Here is a 5,981-nt window from a genome sequence, read left to right as displayed (position 1 = left end):
CATTAGAATCAAGCAACACGCAATGCACAATATATTAATCTTGAAGAGCAAGACATCAAATAAAGATAGCCACTCCATGATCTTCTTCAAATTGGCCCATGTAGCAGATGAATTCCACAAGTCACAGGTTCAAAATAACAGCTTCACAATGATCATGTTGCAGATGAACTCAAAGGGATCTTAAATGATGTATCAGATAAAGTTTCAAATTGCAAGTGCTTGGTTTCATGAAAGTTGGCATTGGCCACGTCCTTTTGTGAAATTCTGGTATCAGATATAAGATGTCGAAGGTAATGTCACGACACTAATATCTGTTAACACACATAGGATAAAGATACAGAATGGTAAAGCAAATGACATAAGCAATTGTTAACCTAGTTCGGTGCAACTTACCTACGTCTGGGGGCTACCAAGCCAGGAAAGAAATTCACTAACATAGAATTAGTTCAAAGACTCTCCGTACACTTCAACAAGTTACAGTCTTTCTCACCTAATCTCTACCCGTGCAATTTCTACCTAAACACTCTTAGATATGAGAACCCACTCACTTCCCTACAATCACACCTGTGATCTTAAACAACAATCCCTTGAGAAAAGAAAATACTTTTCAATAACACACTCTTGATTTTACTTCAGAGTTTCAATCAAGAAGACACACTCTTGATCTTGCTTCACAGCTTTGATCAAGAAGACACACACTCTTGCTTAACAGCTTCAGAGTGACAAATTACAACCATAAATCAGTCCAATTCAATCATCAATGGATGACTTGAATGGCTTACAAGTCTCACGACTAAACAGACACAAACCCTAGCTCTCTCTCTATATTTTGCTCAGTATTGATTGTGTGTTCAAACAGGTTTTCTAAGTCCCTTTTTATAGAAGCATCCAACTGGGCTTGGACATCTTGAAAACCCTAAATCTATTTTCCAATCAAATCTTTTTATAATAGCTGGTTAGATCTCCTTGGAAAATAAGTAAATCTGGTTGTAATCCATGATTGAATGCGCCAGCTAATCAGATCTTCAATCATACAAAGATTTCCATTAATTGTGCAATCACAAAACACCAGACACTAATACTGAATGTTTTGTGTACAGGATGTCACGACATCGGGTCTCACATCCTGGAAAAATCCTGCATAATCCAATAATTCCTTTTATAACTTCCAGCAGGTACAACCATATTAGATTCCATGACCTTGTGTATGACATCTTGAAACAATCCTGCATGAACATGTCTTTCATTTAAGCTCCAACAGGTACATCCAATATCAGAAGCCATGGCATTGTATATGGCATTCTGAAACAATCCTGCATGAACATGTTCTTGAACTCCAGCAGGTACATAAGATATCTCATGTTAAGACATCACACATAACATCTTGTGAACATTCTTTGTTTTACCAAAATTGCTGCCAACACTTAGAATCAACAAACTCCCCCTTTGGCAAATTTTGGCTAAAACATATATTTGTCCTTTTTGTTCACAAGGTAAATTATCAGCAGTTAAACAACTTGATAGTAGTTTAAACAGCAGCAGAAGCAAAATAATTACTAGTTATAGCTACTAGTAATACACACATGCACAAGGGTACTTCTCCTCCCCCTAAATTTGTGCAACAAAAACAGAATTACTAGTTATGGATGCAACTAGTAAGACACACAAATGCACAAGGGTACTCCTTCTCCCCCTAAATCTGTGCACACAACAAATAGTCTCCATGGACATAACAGCTACTGTAACTCCAGCACCTGTACCATCCAGAATGTCATTCTGACATCTGCTTCAACAACAACACCTGTGCACCATATCAGACATCCTCTTTGACATCTGTAAACAGAACAACATTCTGTTTTAACACCTGTGCACTTCCTTTAATAATAGATGTCCTCCAGCTATATACATCTCACAACTTCCACAACAACTTCCATATCAGCACTTCTCCCCCTTTGTAGTCAAAAATTGACCAAAGGTGACCAATCAGACAAAATAAATGTCTATTAGCCTAGCAGAGAAAGTTAGATCAGATGTTATAACATTAAGCATGTTAAAACATAATATTCAGGAAGTACAAACCATCATCATACACAGTTGTGATAGCTGAGATAATGAACAAATCCAAGGAACTCTTTAAGAGCCCTAAATATTACAAAACATGAGGACTGCCACAAATTACACATTTTAAAAACCAATAACACCTCAGTCTTCAAATAGCAGCACCAAAACAGCAACAGTCATAACAGCCACACATCACCTTTCACACAATCTTCAGTCTTCCACACACAAAAGGGGGGAACCATCAATCAGAAGAAGAAGTATCACCTTCACCTTTAGAGCCTTTAGAGCTTTCAGAACTGCCACTGGATTGGGCTTTTACATCTGAATTCTTAGCAGCCTTCTCCATTTCTTCCTTTTCTAGGCTACAAATAAGAACTTCTAAAGCTTCTTTTCTTGCTTTGGCCACCCTTATACCATTATCCAATTCCTTACAGGTTTCTTTTAGTTGATCAATCAAGCTCTCTTGAGATACAGGCTCCTTTCTGGCAGATGTCATGACAACATCATTGACATGACTTCCCTCAAAAAGCTTATAGTGAATTGATAGAGGGGACTTTCTCCTGCTTGGAATGTCACTTGTACTTAGGATGCCTGGTTGTTGGCTCAGGATAATGCCACAAATAATGGATGGGAAGGCAATGGGCAACTTCACGGCATTTGTGGAGGCATGTATGATGGTTTGGTCAAACAAAAACTTTCCAAAATCATAGTTTATCTTTGGTTCCAATTGCATGAATGATTCTTCCAATAACAATGGAGATGGTAGAGATATGATTAGTAGGTACCCAATTAGCTGAACCAATCTTGTGCAAGATGGCATATTTGACAGTTAGTTTACTAGCTGATAGGTGTTTCCTACTAGGCCATTCCTTAACTTGGCCAACTGTAATAATCCTACAGACCTCATTGTCTGTGGTCTCTAGATCTACTCCTCCATCAGTTCCTCTCCCTAGGAACTTGTTGATGATGGTTGGTGAAAGTTTCACACACTTACCCCTTACGAAAACTTTGCAGAACTCCCTGCTGCTCTTTTCATAAATCTCCTCAGGGATGTTCACAATGAATTCTTTTACTAACCCCTCATAGCACTGAGGCAGAGCAGTCACAGTTTTCATAAGACCAGCTGCCTTAATTAACTCCATGACTTCCTTTACTTCAACAACCTCTTTTCCCAATTCTCTTTCAACCGCTACCCTTCTTTGAGTGACAATGTTTCATTTGGCAGCACCATCTTCTACGTGAAAAGAGATATTGTCTAGATGAACAACAACCACTTTGTTTGGAGACTTCTTTACAACCTTCCTTTTAACAGGGGAGATGTCTGGGACATCGTCTTCGACATCCTCATCAGATTCAGAGCTCTCACTTTCTTTCCTCTTCCTGACCTCTACTTTACTCCAAGACTTGGAGGGACCTATACCAACAACCTTTTTCTCTCTCCTAGTTGTCCTTATCTCAGCCATACTTTTCCTTTTTCTTAGTTTATTAGCTACACTTGTTTTCACAAGATTGACCAAAGTGTCATCTTCTTCCTCAGACCTTTCTTCCTCAATATCCTGAGCAGTATCAGGAGACATGCTAGGTAAAAATTTTCCAAGAGAACATAGTCCCTCAGCAGCTACTTCCTTTTCTGTCTTAGATGAGTCATCATCTTTCTCAGCTTGGGTTTCCACCTCAGGAGAGGGGTCCCTTCTGGACAGAGGGGTAAAAATATCCTTGACTCCATGTTCTTCATTCAGTATCCTAGTAACTAGGTTTCTTATGGTGCGATCAGTAAAGTGCATGTCCTCTTTATCAGGAGATTTTTCAGGAGTGTTACCTTGCTTAGCTCCAGCCATGGAAGAGGAGCCTGGGACGTCACCTGGTATCATACGCGGAGGAGTCACGTCCATCAAATCTTCATCTAGAAACTCCATGGAGGGAGTTCTTGTATGAAGGGGTTTTGAGCTAGATGATGATGGATGTTGAGACATGTTATTGAACTTTTGAGGAAAATTTCTTTGCCCTAGCAGAGGTTCTCTGAGTAGTTTGATGAAGATGGAAAGAATTGTGTTCAGGCAGAGCGTGCAAATGAAATAGACACTATTTCCAATACTAGGTGATGATTCATTATTAATGTGGCTTTTTCTTTTCATTGGGCAGACAATATTTTTGTTACCTTTTCCACTCCACATTAATTGCCATATTTTCTCAAGAAACCAAGCCCCTAATTTCCCCCTTTCATATTTCAGTTGGACATCATACAAATCCCTTGCAGCCTTGTTAGTTAGTTGCATTTCATGCTGTAGAACTATGAGTTTGTTTTCCACATATTTTCTAATTGAGTGATGGCAGCAAATAATGTACTTGGTCCAGCTGTGCTGAATATGATCTTTGGACATAGTTGTACCATACAGGTTGTCATAATACAATGTCATGACATCGAGTGTGACATTGTATATAATTATCAGTAGTTTCATCCAACCTGGTTGAGAATTGTTGCTTTCATCTGATATATTTTCATCATAAACATCAGTTTCATCTTTCAAATGTGTACGAGCAGGTGTCCTTCACTTTCTATCTCAATCTTCTTTACATTGTTCCTTGCACACATAGTCCCTTGTGGCCCAGTTCCAACAAAGCTCTCACTAATTTTAGACTGCATATAACCAGTCACATGTTCCCCTTTTTCAGATGTTTGGGACATCATGACCTTCTCTTCATTGAGGTTAGGTCTCAACTTCTGGTGTAACATCCTTGTCTGACATTTCCCACAGACTTGTCTTTCATTACCCTTGAAGGTTCTTCTAGCAACTGTACTCATCTTAGAGGAGTCATCCATTTGAGAGCTCCACATGTAACAGTTGTCTTTGGTCCTGATTCCTTCCATAATTACTTCACTATCTTTTTTAATAATCAGACATTCAGTTTTAGTGAAGATGATATTCAGACCTTGATCCCCTAGCTGACTGATGCTTATTAGATTTGAAGTTAAGCCCTTGACCAGTAGAATATTGTCAAGTTTTGGAGCTCCAGGACACTCAAGCTTGCATATCCCCTTTATTTCACCCTTTGCTCCATCACCAAAGGTTACATAGCTTATGTCATGAGGGTGAAGATCAGTTATCAAGTCTGAGTTTCCAGTCATGTGTCTAGAACATCCACTATCAAAATACCACTCTTCTTTGAGGGGAATGTGAGTTATTAGACTTATAACATTAGTCTTAGGAACCCATTGCTTCTTGTTGATAGGCCTATGCTATTTGGGTCTGGGTTGATAGTGAGTCTGTTGATGAATAGGGGTAGGGTAACCATACAGCTTATAGCAGAAGGGCCTTGAGTGACCAAATTTCCCACAGTAATGACATCTCCATCTTTGATGTTTGCCTTTCTGCTGTTTTCTCTTCTGATGATGTGACATATTGTCGCAACCTGAAAAATACAGTGTACGAAAAAACAACCGGCGAAAGAAAATGACAGAAGAGTCGCCACCGTGCGTTATTTATCCCAAAGGAGGGAAAGGAAACGCTCGAAGTAAACCTGAAAAGAGGAAAGGAAAAGACAAGGTCTCGCAACCAAATCTTGGGTTCGGGAGTCGGTTATGCGAAGGGAGGGTATTAGCACCCCTACGCATCTGTAGTACTCTACGGGATCCACTTTTGTAGTTCTTGTCTAAAGGGTGTGAGTTTATCTTGTACTGTTTACTAAAAAAAAGGGGTTAAATGAAAATGACTCGCGTGGATGTCGCATCCACTGCATACGTATCTCATCTGAATATGAGAATCAGAGTCTTCGTAGCTCGGCTGACCTAGGGGTTTGGGGGATGTGTGCTCGCTAAGACATCGCGTCTTATGCCTACGTATCTCATCTGGAATGAGAATCAGAGCAAGCCGTAGTTCGGCTAACTACAGGGTTATGGATTGGGTTTTGGACGAACGACG

The sequence above is a fragment of the Lathyrus oleraceus genome, chromosome 1 (assembly GCF_024323335.1).
Source record: "Lathyrus oleraceus cultivar Zhongwan6 chromosome 1, CAAS_Psat_ZW6_1.0, whole genome shotgun sequence".
Classification (NCBI taxonomy): Eukaryota; Viridiplantae; Streptophyta; class Magnoliopsida; order Fabales; family Fabaceae; genus Lathyrus; species Lathyrus oleraceus.
Note: the sequence above shows the minus strand (reverse complement) of the source record.